The 16,450-nt window shown below is 37.9% G+C and overlaps 1 protein-coding gene across 2 annotated transcripts in view; it reads left to right on the plus strand.

The window, feature by feature from the left end:
- Window positions 1-2,320: 2,320 nt before the first annotated feature.
- dipk2ab (divergent protein kinase domain 2Ab) overlaps window positions 2,321-16,450 on the plus strand; it is a 54,403-nt gene continuing 40,273 nt past the window's right edge. The window contains exon 1 of one of the 2 annotated variants that reach the window (XM_065294700.2): window positions 2,321-2,766. The gene's annotated coding sequence lies outside the window, so the exon portion shown is untranslated. The remainder of the gene's footprint in view (window positions 2,767-16,450) is intronic. The other variant, XM_065294701.2, reaches the window with a different exon arrangement.

Consider the following 16,450-nt stretch of genomic DNA (forward strand, 5'->3'; position numbering starts at 1 on the left):
AACAAATGAGTACCATCAACGCCAGTAACTGACGAGAGAAGGATGACGTGCACTCCACTGCTTCGTTCTCATTGGTAGTCGCTCCTGAAATTTGCTCGACATTTGCATAAAGTTAAACTTTTCTTAACTTTCTCACGTTACTAGACACTCCCATACGGTCGCCAATGGTCTCTTTCGCTCGTGTCGCCGGAAGTCGCCCGGTTTCCATCGAAATGAATGAGATCGCGTCGCTCTTCTACTGCTGTTCGCTCGCTGGCTGTCTGAACAGGGAGAAAGTCGCTTATAATGTGAATGTACCTTAAGTGAACTTCCGCACTATATTTATTTAGGGGACTGGATGGTGGCTAAAATGATCTCTGAAACAAATACCTTGTCGAAAAATAAATGTTTTGGTTTGCTAAAGAAGAGGGGAGACGATGAGCATTGAAAATCTCTTCTCAGGTTATCAACTTTCAAAGGGCCAAGTAACCAAGTAACCCACCAAGTAACTTATGTCCTCCATATCCCAGTTCTGTTGTAAATTTGAGAAGAAAATAATAATCAAGGCAAATGTCACGTTATCCAAATAATTTTATTGTGCATTATTTCTAGAGAATCACATAATCCCGTAAAATGAATGTGTAGTTTTGCGTTTATTTAGATACACATACAACACATAAAATAATCTGTTGAAAACTGTCTGCTGACCTCACCCTGATTCACAATGAGCTTTATATGATTTGAAATCATTTGACTTCAAAATTGCTGATTTAAAGCAGTTCTACAGAATCATCAAGCATTGTTAAGGATTCTGTTTCCAGTCTTCAAACACAGCTTCACAATTTAAACAAAGTGTTTGGAGAACTGCAGCTACAGACAATGAAATTGAGCAATTTGAAGCATTCTACCTAAGAAAAAGAAACAGAAGAAACAAAACTTGCTAAACTTGTCTAAAAGCAAGCCTAGAACTCAACTCCCAAAGATATTATAGAGATGTTAAATGAAGACCACTGAATGACATTAGACTAAATCTTGACAGCTGTGGTGGACGGTAACTTTTTCAACAAACAAACAAAGGGAGAGTCACCCAGCGAATATTTTGTCATAGTTTTCATTCACCCTCTTTTTGTTCATTGTATAATTTTCTTTAATCTGTTGAACACAAAATTAGATATTTTGATAAATGATGGTGAGCACATAGACAGTTCCCATTAGCATTTATTTTTCCTACTATGGAAGTCAATGGTTAGCATCACTAATCAAAATATATCCTACTCTTTTCAACAGATTAACACAACTTATACATTGAACAACATGAGGGTAAGTAAATGATGACAGAATTTTACATTTGGGTGAATTATTACTTTCATTACAAAATTATTTTTGCTCATGCACCACTAGATGGCAGCACATACAAACATTTTCCCAGCTTTATTTTAGAATCATCTTGGTTTGGCATCTTAAAGCTTTGATGGTTGTAATAATGTATCCATCCATGAGGGTTGCCATGTAATTGATAAAAATATTTGATCAGTACTTCCATCATCACTTTAGGAAAGTTAATTTCGAATTTATCAAGGTAAGATATAAATTACTATAAGATGTGTTCCTGGCAAAAAGCAATGTAAGAGCAAATAAAACACAGTTGGCCATTTTTCCTGGCAAAATGTTTGTCTAGATATGTTTTCAAGTTAAGGTTTTAATGATGAAACTGTACAAAATATGCTTGTTGCCTGTAATGTAATTAATAATTCAGTGCAGGTATCGTTTTCCCCTGTTTCAGCATACGATTCTGTTTTTGGGAACAGGTCCAGATCTGCCACTGGATCTCCAGGCTTTGCCCGACATTCATCCTGAAGGAATATAGCCACATGCTTTTACAGACATCATTTGTGAGGAAATGAGTTTCGGGCCAAGACTCGGAAAGTGCTACTCTGTTAGGCGGCTTGCCAACTGAATCTCTTGTTTCTCCACAAGGCCACTGGATATCACCATAAAGAGTCATTGCTGGTAGGAAATCTCATCTCTTTGATTTCATTAATGCCATTCATGTTTCTTAAGTGCATTCTATGACTGCATCTTGTCTGTCTTTCTATGTTGTTGTTGTTGTTGTTTTTTTGTTAATTTCTTTCGTTGTTATTTTTTGTTTGTCAGAATTTTTTTATATATGTTATATTTTATTTAGTCAATGCTTATATTTCATGTTCGTTTTATACACACAAACACGCAGAACGTTAACCCCAGAATGAAAAAGAGGACACTGCTCTCTAACAGGGAGGCGGGAGCGGGCGCCATGACAACGCCCTCAAACCAATAACGTAAAGCGACGGAGGAAGTCGTAAATACTAATGGTTCGCAGTAACAGTCGGTCTGTGGATCGTTGTTAGTGCTGGAGAGCGACAGCGGTGTGTATGGAGATCAAACTCATGCTCTCGATAGATCAACACCAGAAAAGGACCCTGATGCTCCAATAGCATTACGCAAATAACGGACTGATGCACACAAGAGGCTGAGAATTAGAGGAGTTAATAGGCTTAATCACTGTTTATCTCTCTGGCTAGGTGGCTAACTGTATGATATTATGGAAAGACCATCTGAGTTTTTTAATCCGAGTATTTGAGCTGCCGTGCGTCTGGGATACAATGTTTGTCGGTTTTCTTCCGTCGGAGCGTCTTACGCGCTACAAAGTAACATGAAAGCAGCCGGAGCGCTTCTGTCTGAAGAATGAAATAAAGTAACCGATCCAAAGAAAGACTCCTGCGAGACTGAGTGCACGAACTCTCTGAGGTTTGTTGGTTCTTGTTTTTCTTCATTGTGCTGTTGAAATGTGTGTCATCCAGTCAGTTCACAGTTTATCATTTTTTTCTCCGCTGCTGTTGATTAAAATAGTATTTGTTTATGTAAAGAATCTTAATACCAAAATATATACAATTATTTTGAGTCATTAAACCAGAAAAATCAAGGCGTTTTTAAATTGTGATTTCCATTTCATAGTCACGGAAATTAATTGTAGAGTCGTAGAAATTACAACAGGAAACACAAAGTTTTGTAGTTCTCAGATTTCTTAATAGCGAACATCTGGAATTTCAAGAATCGTTTATATTATTAAAAAGTTGTGAAACGTGGCTAAAATCTTTATATTAAGTATGCACATTTCTTTTTATTTAAGCTCATATGTACGAATGTTTAGTTGTCTAGTAATTACTCGTAATATTTTTGAAAAACCTTACCAGTAATCCTAAACAACTGAAAAAGGTCTGGAAAGGTGTGAGAGTCCATATTCATTTAGTATCTCTTCAAGGTTTTTGTTTCTTACTTTTGACAACATGACAAATATGTACTTAGCAGAACTTGTAGTTTTATATTTCAGTTTTTAATTATTCTGTCTGTGATACAGTATAGCATGAGCAGTTCAGGACATCATGAAGTAGGTTTCAGATTTCTTGGCACAGATTTGACACTTGAAGTAACATGATAGGATTCTGCTGCTGACCTGAGACCAGTTTAAGCGACCTCTTAAAGTATTTGTACTTGGTCATCAAAACCATTCATTTTTTTAAATATTACAAGTCTTTAAAATGCAGGAACATGTTGTATTTCAGTCACATAGATTGACTAAAATCTATTTATCCTTGTAGAAGCCACATGACAAATTTTGTAGTGTCCCTGATGCTAGATGTTTTTTATGAGTAATATGAATATTTTGGTTCAAATTTATATGTAAGATAATTGATAAAGCTACTTTATAGCAAATGTATGTTTAAAACCATGTTAGGCTTTCAACTACCATGTCAAACACTTAACAAAAACATGAAATGATGTTCATGTTAACTACCAAGTTTATTTTATTTCATAAAATAATGCATACTTGTAACATCTGTTATTGTTTTTTAATAAAGGAAATTTTTGTTCAGTATGAAAACGTTTGATGTAAACTAAATTATTTGTCTGGATGCAGAGTGCTGTAAGCAAGAACGCCACACCTGTATGATAAACTGTGAGAAAAAGGCACAATCAATTGTTAACATAAGTGTCAATGACAAAACAAGCTCACAAAACGTATCTAAAAAAAAATTGATATAATGCATATTTTTCAGTCAGGAGCAATGTGTTTAAAACATTAAACATTTTGTTTATTGTACAACATTTGTTTATTGTACATATCAAATATTTTTGATATCCCATTCAAAAAAGTCAGGTGGTACAACCAATCATTGTCTATTTGTCAGATAAGTTTAAATGCGCTCCCTGTGTCATGCTGATTGATTGATTGATTGTTTGTTTATTTGATAGTGGCATTAATAAAATACACTTTGAGAATTTTGAGAACTTTAAATTTAAGAACAATATTAAAAAAATAATAACAATTATAGAAAACCTTAGCTTGCATATTAAAAATCTAAAAATAGTAACTAAATTAATGACTTAAATTAAAGTTATTTGGCTATGTTTTCATTTTTGTTTTATGGGCTTTCATATCAGTTGCACACATTTTGACTTTCTTGTTGCACTACACTCTAAAAATGGTTGGGTTAAAAACAACCCAATTGGCAACCCAGCGCTGGGTAAATATTGGACAGAACACATCTGGGTTAAAGTAACCCAGCCCGTTGGGTGACACATTTTAACCCAGCAGGTTGGGTTGTTGAAAAAACCCAACGTGTAGTCATTTGAACCATTTATGGGATTAATATTCTGGGTTTGGGTTATTCTTGCTGGGTTATTTTTATCATGTGCTTTATTGTAAATCAAGACCATTGTGAACACAAAATAAATGTTTATTTGACTGCAAAATAACTACAACAAACTCTTACATTTTTACAGTTGGCAGTTGCAAAATCATTTAAAGGACTGCTTACTGACATCAAGTATAAATATATTTATTAAATATCAGAAATCATGCACATTGAGGTAACAATGTAACAGTTTGAATCAATTTGTTTGAATTTAAGACAGAATTTGTAATTTTACAGTACATAAATGAAATACTGAAATGTACATAAACAAAACTACAGCATGTAAGAAAAGAAACAATGTAATTGTTAAATTAAAAGTAAAACTATTCATAGATGTGTAAAGTTTTTAACAGAACAAATGTTTTAAGTTTCACAGTATGGAATGTATTTGACTAAAAATACTTAATTTATTAAAGTTACTCCTTGCGAACAAAGATGTACAAAGGAATCGAACAGCAGAGGATTCATCCATTTGGAAAATGCACATTGCCTGGGGTTTTATTTTCAAGCAGTTAATATGCCTTTAAACCATAGACTGTAAAAAATATGAAAGTAGTGTCTGTGACGTCACCCACTGGTTTGTGAAGAGCATTTTTGAAGCTTAAAGTAGGCCGTGTGTGCCGTCACCATCTTGGCCGAATTGCAGTTTAAGTCACACTTCCGTATTGGCTCCATCAGAGAGACTGGTTGAGAAAAAAGATTGAGAGATCTGCTACATGTTGCCCATGGCCAGGACGAAAGGAAAGCGTTTCGAGGATTCTGTCCAGGGAAGAAATTCCACCACATTTGTTGCAATCTACAAAACAGAAAAAAAAATTTAGTGGTCTGAACTGAATGATCAGATTTAAGTATTCAGAAAACCATGTGGGCCAAGTGAATTATCCATTTTATAAAATTATAATGCTTCCTTTTGCATCCCTGGCCGCATTACCACCACGTGTGAGATTTTTTTCCAAAAATGCAATGGCCTGTTGTCAGTTTGCATATGACTTTGGTGTTACACTCCTTTAACTGTTGTGCCAACAACAAAGGCTGCAAACCACACAGACTGACAAATAGGATGATCTGACTATAAAGAATAAAGTACTGCAGTACTAAATGCTGCAGATAATTAAGACATTCCCAATACATTTTAAATAGGAATTATTAAATGTTATACTTACTGGCTGAAGTTGTATGAAGGTCTTGCTAGCCTCATCAATGGATGGACGTAAAAACTCTGCACACTAAGAAAGAATGGGTAAACAACATCACATCTAATCTCTGCAAAAAACATAACATCTCTGATACAGTATCAACCACAGATCACAGGGGTGGTCAATACAAATTTAAAATCACAGGAGACAACCCAAAAATATTATGAAATGAATATAAAATAGTAACCAAATACGACTCAATAACACATCTAAATTCATATAACACATATAAATGTTTGTTAACCGATAGTCACTTTCACGCAGCCTCCGTCTTGGTGACAAATACGTTTATGTTTTCAAGTTCATATCCAAACACTTAAATTATTATTTAATTTTAAAAGAGAGGACGAAGCAATATACATATAAGACACCTGTTCTTGGAAACGCACTGTTTCTTTTTCATTTATCGACGAGTTATGCTGCGTTCCAGGCAGGTTTTTAAACCCGTGAGTTACGACTTCAAAACCACGACTCACGACCCTATGCGTTCCAGGCAGCCTGTAACTCGTGTTTTTACAACCTTCTACCGGTGAAAGTGCACTGGAACGGCAGTCAAACCCGTGACTTCCCACCCGTGAACTCGTACTAGATCGATGTACTCCCAGTTCAGAGTCGTGAGTCGTGGTTTTGAAGTCGTGAGTTACGGGTTACAGGTTGCCTGGAACGCAGCGTTAGCTGCCGTATCGACGGTGAATTGAGTGCTGCTTGTCCCTGCCTCTCACTGACAGTGTAGACGCCGGCTCAGCTATTCTCCGCCGCCGGTAAAGTTAATGGCCATTTCACACGGTACGCGGTAAGCGGCAAAATCGCCGCGCGGCTTCAGCTTTTCTCTTGTATTGGAAGCGTTTTGTGCAGTATTAAGTCCAAATATGTTTATCTTCAACGGCGCCTGTCATGAAGTACCATGTCCGGAGAAGGAATAGGATTTTGGGTGCATGAGCAAGGCGTGTGGACCAACTCCGCTTCACCTCTGTAACCGCCCCCGTTTTGCCGCTTTCCGCACGTCTCCTATTGAAAAAGAACTAAACACTCGCGGTTGCCGCGTACCGTGTGAAACGGCCTTAACTTGTGCTCGCGGTCTGTCTTTCCATATCGAATGACGAGAAAGCAACTCGTTTGTCACTAAATTTAAGTTAATAGTGTCGCTATGGCTAAGCTGGGTAAACTATGCGCGTGTGTGACACAAAAAGCCGAAGTGGGGTTGCGGAGGTCGACTCGGTTCCGGTTTTGACTTGCTTTGTTAAAGGCTTACAGAAATTGTCATGAGTTAATAAATCAACCGTGTGATGGGGATTTTGTACCATCGATTTTAATAATTTTATTAATATGCCATATTAAACATCTTAGAACGATTATTCGAGTCAATTTTGTGTAAATGGCGATCTGAGGTAACAGTGGTCATTCCTCTAAATTACACCCGTCGTCCTTAGTCTGTATAAATGAACACGTTGCTGTCTCGCAAAATGTTATAATCTTGTTTATTTTCATGAAATGTTCACAAACACATATAAATTTACCTTGAAACAACTGCTGCAGTGACTCTTCCACGTGGACCGTTGCTGAGCACATTCAACATCAAGGGCGCAAAGCACCTGAGCCTCTTTAAACAACCCAGCATAATAACCCAGCAGTTTTAACCCAACAACCAGAAAACTGAAACTACCCAAAAAGTGTTTAAAATGTTAAAAAATAACCCAGCAAAACAACCCAACAGACTCAACCAAGCATTTTGGGTTAAAAAATAACCAAGCCATTTTTAGAGTGTACCTGATCTCTGCAATGAACTTACATTTAACAGACTTCTACATGGATGCTGGCTTTTGCCTGTGATATCAAATTCATAAATATACTTTTAAAATAAACTAGTGTGTTTGATAAAATTCTAGTTTTACATTGGTTGTAGGTTACCACCTGACTGAAAGTGTACCAGCAACCCAATACAAGTAGTTATTTTTTCCATATTTGAGAAAAATCTAAAAACCACCTGGTTTTAATGGTAAATGTGATATCATATTTACTGTTTATACTTTTTAACTTTTTAATAAAAGGCCCATGATTGCGATTTGTATTACCTTGACATTTGAGGACATTCAAATTGTTGGACAAAAGTTGTTCAATGTTCTAACATCCTAATAATTTTCGTGAAATTTGTTTATGGGAAACATAACATTATCTAATGACAAAGTATCATATTTTAATTTTTTAATACTTTAAAAACCAATTTGAAAAGTTCACATTTTTGCGGACAGTCGCCCGCCTGCCAATTTACAAGTTTGAGATACCAAAATAAAAATGTGTATTTATTATTAAAAATAACTGAAAATGTATTTAAACTAAATCGGTTTTATAGAATAACACATCATAAATGTATTAAGTTATTTTTATAGTATATAATTCCCCCGAACACACATATACATGAAATTGACCCATAGGTGTATGAGACACCGTGAGTCAAGATTATTCTAGCCTCTAAAAGTGGTCCTCATGATATGTGCTATATCTATGTTTTAATATTATGACCATTCTAAGAGTAAGTTTTAATGCACCCTGTAGCTTAACCCCCCACATACAGCATATTGGCAGCTAAAAGCACGCGTCTAGTTGCCCAGTAATTCTGAAAACAAGGATAACATTGTGTCGGAATGAACCAAAGCGATTGTTGGATTGTGTCAATACAATGAGCTCATTTGCCTAAAGAACTCCCTTGAATAAAGATTCATGCTGTTTCTTTTCTGAATGACATACTGGGAGTTTTGTGTAAAAATAAAGTCTAGATCTATGGGTTTTGGAGCAGCTACAGGCATCATTAGGTGTAAGATTCAGATGCTACGTTTGAATGCAAACACGGTTAATCAGTAATTTAGAGTAATTTTATTTATTAACACGTGAAAGAGGAGAAATTGTTTCTATTCATCATTGTCTGTGCTGTTTGCTGGACAGAGGCGTCTCAGTTGTGGATGGCTGTTTTTGTGATCAAACATTATTGACTCCTTCAGTCGATAACCTTGGCAACTGCACTTCTTCACCAGAGCGCCTGCAGCTCAGCATGTGCGAAGTTAATGACACGGCCATTGTGAAATGCTTAACATAATGGGAATAAAGTTACCAAGAAATATTCAGTGCTGTCTCTAACTCTGGTTTGAATTTACTCAGGCCAGCAAAAAAGCATCTTGACATTCATGAACAGGAAAATAGAAGTTTTTTTAATAAAAAGATCAAGGCTAATTTTTTATCACTTTCATTTATATAAACCACTACAACATTAATTTAAAACATGGTGGTAAAGCTTTTACTTAAACATTCTGAAAAGATTATCACGGTTATGCGCCTGAACTGAAGTGAACTTCCGCTCTGTATTTATTTATCGGTCTGGCTAGTGGCTAAACTGATCTCTAAAACAACTACTTAGTCAAAAATAAAATGTTTATTTTGCTAAAGACGAGAGAAGAGAACGAGCATGGATCACAACTGTACAGAGAGGTTTGGCAGCCAGGCAAGAATTCAAGAACCTGTAGCTAACGTTGTATAAATTTTACATGGTAACGTTAGCTCAGTCTAATAGTTGATATGCATTATACATGTATATGAACGAAGATATTTACTTGTCATTTTTTTTACATGTAATCAGAAATAAACTATTGTAAAAGGATTCTGCTGAAACCGTATGGACATTTTTGGGTGATGAGTAGGGCTGTGATGGTTGTCATAACCACAGCACAAGGATGGTGGTGAAGTGCGACCCCGCGGTGGTGAAGTGCGACCCCGCGGTGGTGAAGTGCGACCCCGCGGTGGTGAAGTGCGACCCCGCGGTGGTGAAGTGCGACCCGCGGTGGTGAAGTGCGACCCGCGGTGGTGAAGTGCGACCCGCGGTGGTGAAGTGCGACCCGCGGTGGTGAAGTGCGACCCGCGGTGGTGAAGTGCGACCCGCGGTGGTGAAGTGCGACCCGCGGTGGTGTGCACATCACAAACTAAGAGAAATGTTAAGTACAATCTCGCCCAGGGAGAGATGTCTTTAAGTTTGTGTCGCCTCGAGCACCCACAGAAATGGCCAAGCACATATGCTCATTTGCTTCACATTTCGCGTCTAAAAGCATGCAGACAACGTGACTGCGCAGCTTTCCTCTTTCTTTTTAAAGTGCTAAGAGCTAATCTGTCGTTGCTAGGTAACCTAAGCATTGCTTGACGTTGTGACGAGCACCCACTGGCGGAAAAAGAAACCGGGGCCTAGAAAAGAACTTGCATGTTTGTTAAGAAATTGTATGAATTGAAATTGATGAAAATGTGTGATGTGCTACAGCAGGGAGATATGTGACTAATGTGTAGCTATTTTATATAAAGTATATATTGTATGTATATATTTACATAATGTTCCCTTGTTGTGCTTGGAAGACAAGTCTAGACATAAGAGCAAGACTTTATCCTTTTATCATGTTTGATAGATCAATGAGCATTTGAGGCTTGGACTAATGGAACTGTTTAGCCAATTTTCCGAGAGTAGATTCCAGAGATGGTTTATTCTTAGTACTGTTCCTTCTTTGAGCCAGTTGGTTAGGTTGTGCTGACCTTTCAGAAGCACTGTGCAGACCTGGATTTGGCAGGTTCTGAGCTGTGTTTTTTTTTTTGGTAGTTAGAAGTGCATGGTGGCCTCCGGGCTTGCTTCTTTATCTCCATGGCGGTTGGAGGGACAAAGGAGAATGGTTTATGGGTAATGGAGTGGTAATTATAAACAGAGGCCTGTGGGTGGATGGAATTGCTGGAAATAAAAAACATTTCTTTCTTGAATAAAAAAGTGAAAGTGAGTAAAGTTAGATGCAAAGATATGCTTGTGAAATAAGGCAGATCTGATTTTATAGTTCTGGTAAAGGCTTTTACTTGCTGCTTAGCTGAAATATGAGTAGCCGATCATTTACCAGAGTGACTTCGGAAAGGATGTAAAGATGTTTGAAAAAAAATCAAATCTAATTCCTCTGTCATTTTCAGTTTGCACGAGTCTTGATCTGAATTGTACCCCCAATGGCTTATCCCATTGAAGTCTGAAATAACCCTATAACTGTCAAAGTGAAAGAATCAACAGAAACCTTTATAATGCGGGTTCCTTCCCCCTACCAAATCTTTCAACATGCCACACATTTAGAAGAGACCCAAGAAATAATGGGGTGGTTTTCTGGACAAGGATTAGACTAGTCCTAGACTAAAATAAGAGCTGTCCAAGCTGAAAATAACTTGCACTGACATATCTTAAAATACATCTGTGTCCTTTGTTTAGCCTCATAATGCACACAAGTAATGTTTTTAGTCAGGCATGTTTGTTAAAACTAGTTATATTTCATAATTAAACTAAGGCCTAGTCCTGGTTTAAGATAATCCCTGTCCGGGAAACCACCCCAATATGATGGAGTTTCCAACTGTGGGTGGACATGGACCTGACTGCTGGAGTAAAAACTTTTTAATCTGCCCTGGTGTGAACCAGGCAGCTCATGCAGCAGGGCTTGTTTGCTTTCTCTCTGCCAATCTTTAGTTAAGGGTTAGGCCAGGATTGGGTGGTATATGAAATATGTACAATACATTCACAGATCACAGAGCATTGAACAGCCAGTTATCAGGGCTGGTGATATTAGATTAAGCAGCATTGTGATTATTGCAATGATTTTAATGTGCTTAATGTGGCCATTTATTTTTTTCTGAATGTCTGTAGCAAACATTTTTATTTCCGTGCATCATTCAGTTCTGAATTAATTTCGAACTTTATGTGATGAATCAATGGCATTGTAACTCGAAATGTACACGTTTCTCAGTGAGATATATTGTTGGTTACTATATTGTCAAGTTGTCTGCATTAAGGTCATTATATGGGGAAATTTACATGGCAATATTTAGTTTTTTTCTGTTATGGATATTTGCGATATGAAAATTACTGTACAACCTCGTCAGATGACTTTAAAAGCTCCATATTGAGAAAAATTTACTTCTGCCTTGCATTTCTTATAGGCATATAGCTCACAGATTTTTCATGGAGAAACCCGAAATAGTGAAAAGAAGCTGTATTGCAGATGCACACATTGCGCTGTCAATGCTGAAACGATATATTGTGCAGCCCTATTATATTATGATATAAAACACATGGAGATAGTGTTGGGCGATATGCCCCATTTTGAGATCATCTTATCGTCAGCCTGTGAGATCGGCGATACACAATGGTTTTGGGGGCGGGGCAATAGTTTACTCATTTATTTATTTGTTCATTTTTTTTTACTCATTTATGACAAGCCACTGGACTGGTGAACAAAAAAGAAACAGGGCAACACTGTAATGAACGCAACCATCTTAAAACTGATGACAATAATCCGAGCACATCATTAAAGCACAGGCATTGCCAGGAAGCGGGAACAACACACTTTAAGTTGCATTTAAGCATATATGGACGTTCGCGTTGTGAATGTGCCGCCACAAACTGGAAGTCTGGAATAAAAACTGTTATGGTGTTCCCCGATTAAACCGATTCCCGGTTAAAAGGGAGTTTGGAACTTACAACAAAGCACAGATGACAACATGTTTTCTTGAGACCGACTAGCATGAAGGTAAAGCTAATCTTTTACATTATAACAATGACGCTGATAGTGATGATTCTCTCCGACCAATCAGTGATCTACAGTGTTTTTGTGTCACGTTTTGGTATCAGCACCCAGTGGAAAAGCTCCCAAAAATAAGCGGACCCAAACCAAACCATGGGGTACTATGCAGTGAAAAAGCACCATAAGGGGCCAGTCACACCAAAAGCGTTATGGCAGTTGCAGGTGCCTTTTTTTAATGATATTCTATGGGCAGGGAGCGTTTGCTCGCTGTTTATGCGCGCAGAGCGCAGCACGCGCTTTTGAAGGAGCGCTGAGTGCGGAGAAGCGCCCAACGTCATTCGCGTCTTTCCATTGTCCAATAGAATGAGGGGAGAGGCGGGCCTTAAGTTGTAGTGATGGAAGTTTACAGTTGCTTTGAAGAACCGGACTGCAGTTACTCACTCTTTCCTGCGTGTTTGTGCACCTCTCACCCTCAAACAAGGTCAGAGCAAGCGCCCTCTTTTAAAAGTTTCTGCTAATATGACAGTTAACAGCGCTCACGCTTTAATATTTGATTGACAAGACAGCTGACTCGGTGGTTGCTTAGCAATATAAAGAGCGGCGTCGCGCCTTGCGTTTCGAAGCGTTTAAAGCGCGGTTGGTGTGATTAGCCCCTCAGTCTGGAACTAGTCTTAAGCCCTGTCTGGGAAAGCGCCCCTACAAGTCCACAGGTTACAACCTCTCTCGCCTAAATTGATGCCCACAAGCCCTCTTATGTGATGAAAAGCACACAATGCGCATGTTAATGTAAAACACTGTAGTATCGTCTATCGGCACAACCATACATGGATGTTACTTACTATATACATATTGTGTAAAATCACCTAGTCATAATTACATGACAGAGCAAGGTTTTTCTTGAGTGCCTCATTTTTCCTGAAGAATAATGTGTGCAGTTTATCTGTCTCTGCTTGGTGAGTGAAAAGCCAGGGATGTTGTTTTGTTAAATTGCATACAGCTAGATAAACTCACATTCTAGTGTTTAAGGAACAGTCCATAAATCTTATTCTCAACATTGAAAGGCAGTATGCGTGCTTTTCTTATCTGTTTCTTTTAATTTGATTCATTCATGACTTCTTTATCCAGGTGCCCATAATTTAATCCAGACTTTCACTTATGTATTTAACCTCCTATTATCTTCTTTTATGTTGTATCAAATCTGCTGCTTTGGTCTACATCTACCCATTGTGAACACAGCTCTGGCAGTATTACAGTGATGGTAACAAATGCTAATATTAGAGAACGTGTACATCAATGTGTTTAAGCTTGCTGAAAACGGCAACTGTGGGCGCTTGCTCCGGTTTCTACGGATGCACGATCTTGATTTTTCATGGTCGGTTTTTATACCGGTTTTCTTAACAAACAAATTGGCCGATTCCGATCCGATTTACGATTTTTTTTTCTTATCAAGCAACAAACAAGACAGAATGAAAGTATACATAAACAATATGTTTATTTGGTATTTAACAGGCTAAACTGGTTTGGCTATTGAAACCAATAACTGTAACCATCTAAAATTAACAGCAGTAACTGTGCAGTAGGCTATGTTCAATACAAACGTAAGTGATTAAATGAGACCATGACATGTATGGTTGAGTGAGGGTTGAATGTCTTGCCTGTTTTGTATTATCAACAGACTTTTGATACTTATTGTGTTCTATCAGGTGATGAACTTAAATGTCTGACCAAGTTTGTTGTGGCGAATGCAGGGCTCCCAGGTTTTATTTAAAAGTTTGGAGTGAGATAACATCTGTTTGGGGAGAGACCCCTCTGCCCCACCAAATTCTCAAGTTTTTGCTAGCAGTTCAATGTTACCTATTATTCATAACTGACCAGCACAAATATAAATTATAACAACTGATAAGTCTGATAAAAGACAGACAAATGTATCCAAATTAAATAAATTGCTCTACATATTAAAAAATACAAATGTATCTAAATTAAAATGAAATCTGTATTATATACAGTAGGATTGCAGCACTTGCCATCAGCGTGTATTTTAAGCTGTGTTTAAGAGAGAGAGAAGGTTACATGTTTAGTACTACATGGCAATAATAATGAAATACATCTCTGGTCCTTTCATTCATTTCAGGTTAGTTTCAGGTAAGCTAAAGCTTCTGATTGCAAAGCAGTTGGAGAGTTTTTTAATAAATCAAGCATGATTTAACACGTATCTGGCTATATTCAAGAAACCTGCGTTATTTACAGCATTAATCGGATCTTGCTCTTCTAACTTTCACTCTATGAGTGCACGCGCCACGCATCCACGTGATTGACATCAGAGGAGCGCGTGAAAAACTCGTGACAGCTAAACTCGACAGATAACTTCCCTGCGCCTCTTCCATTAATTGTATATAGCAGAAAAAGTTATCAGTCTCTTAGAAAGACAAGGTGTGAGTGTGTAAACTGACTGAAATGCGTGTATCTCACAGTGAATGGATGAGACTTGAGAGCCCTGCGAATGTACTGTTGTTAATCTCCGGGATTAACTTGTGCTTTACAGACATTGCAGCTTGCAATCTTAATGTCCTGCGCACAGATTTCAAAATGCTTTTACACAAAACACATGTTTGCGAATGATAAAAATGTAGTCTGTGCACGCGGGTGCACTTCCGGAAAAACCGGCCGAAAAAAATACAAAAACGGCCGGTTCCGATCTCTGGCCGGTCAACCGGTGCATCCCTACCGGTTTCTTTAGCACTTTGTGCTTTGGTTGCTATAATAATTCTGTTTTGTTTATCAACCGCTGTACGATGCAAAAAGTTTTCAACTCTGGGTGCTCAGAGCTGAACGCGGGAAAACGGCAATCACTGGTGCTCAGCGCAGGCAAAATCTCCAGCTGCTGGCGTTATTAAAAGCGTGGCACTACCATTAGAATTGGAAACAACTAAAAACCTGTGCCGGTCACAGAAAACGCATTGGTGCACACGCCCCCTTATGGTTATCTGGAATATTTGTTTGTAATGAATGTGTGTATATTTAAATCCGATCTATATAGGATATACTAGGGCTGTGCGGTATATTGAGGTCTTTTTAGCTCAAGTTAGAATGCTTCTTGCATATTATGTCTTTCACACATACAGCTCAGATCTCACATGGTCAATTAAAACACACAGAAATTATTCAGCATGCTCAGTAATGACATTGACTCGTCTACTAATGAGCAGAGTCCTCAAAAGCCATTGCTTTAAATAGGCATGGTGTAATAAGCTTTAATTAAAAATGGCTTATTTGCATTGTAAGCAGCCATATAAAGAAATTGGCGCAAAAGGTCTCGTTTCCTGCATTTAAACTAAGACTTTGGTGGTAATAGCTTGTTTTAATGTAATATGATGATTACCTGTGTGTGCATTGGCCATGAGGATCAAACACGGGTGTCCATCTCATCTGTATTGTCTGAATAACCGTTAATGCGGTTTGAGTATCCGTGACATCCTTGCATCAGATGGACCCACAAAGAGCTCTGCAAATCACTGGTTCTCCTCCCCCGATTACCGTGGTGACGCCGGGCTTTCAAAGAGAAAACTTCAAAGAGGGAATAAAACTTACCAGGGCAACTCTGATCAAAGGTTAAACTAGGCTCGGCATGATTTTTCTCATAAATACACAAAGGAGCATTTCCGTTTGAAAGTAGATTGAGACTTGCATGATTTGCAAATGGTGGAAATAATCACAGAACATTTTCTTTCGCTTTTGACTAACAGCGTGATAAACTATTGCTGAAGCATACTGAGTTTCAGAGGGGTCATTAATACTTGTCTTGTTAATATTGGAAGTGAAATTGTAGACTTTTTCGAATGTTCACTTTTGCCTTTGTTTTAACCTTAGTTTTATTTGTGGTTGTAAGAAGTTATTCATGAGGGAAATATGAACCAGCGCAGTCTGGTACAGAGTGTCTCACTGTTTACTGGTCTGGCAGACATCCATC

This window comes from Paramisgurnus dabryanus, chromosome 22, assembly GCF_030506205.2.
Source record: "Paramisgurnus dabryanus chromosome 22, PD_genome_1.1, whole genome shotgun sequence".
NCBI lineage: Eukaryota > Metazoa > Chordata > Actinopteri > Cypriniformes > Cobitidae > Paramisgurnus > Paramisgurnus dabryanus.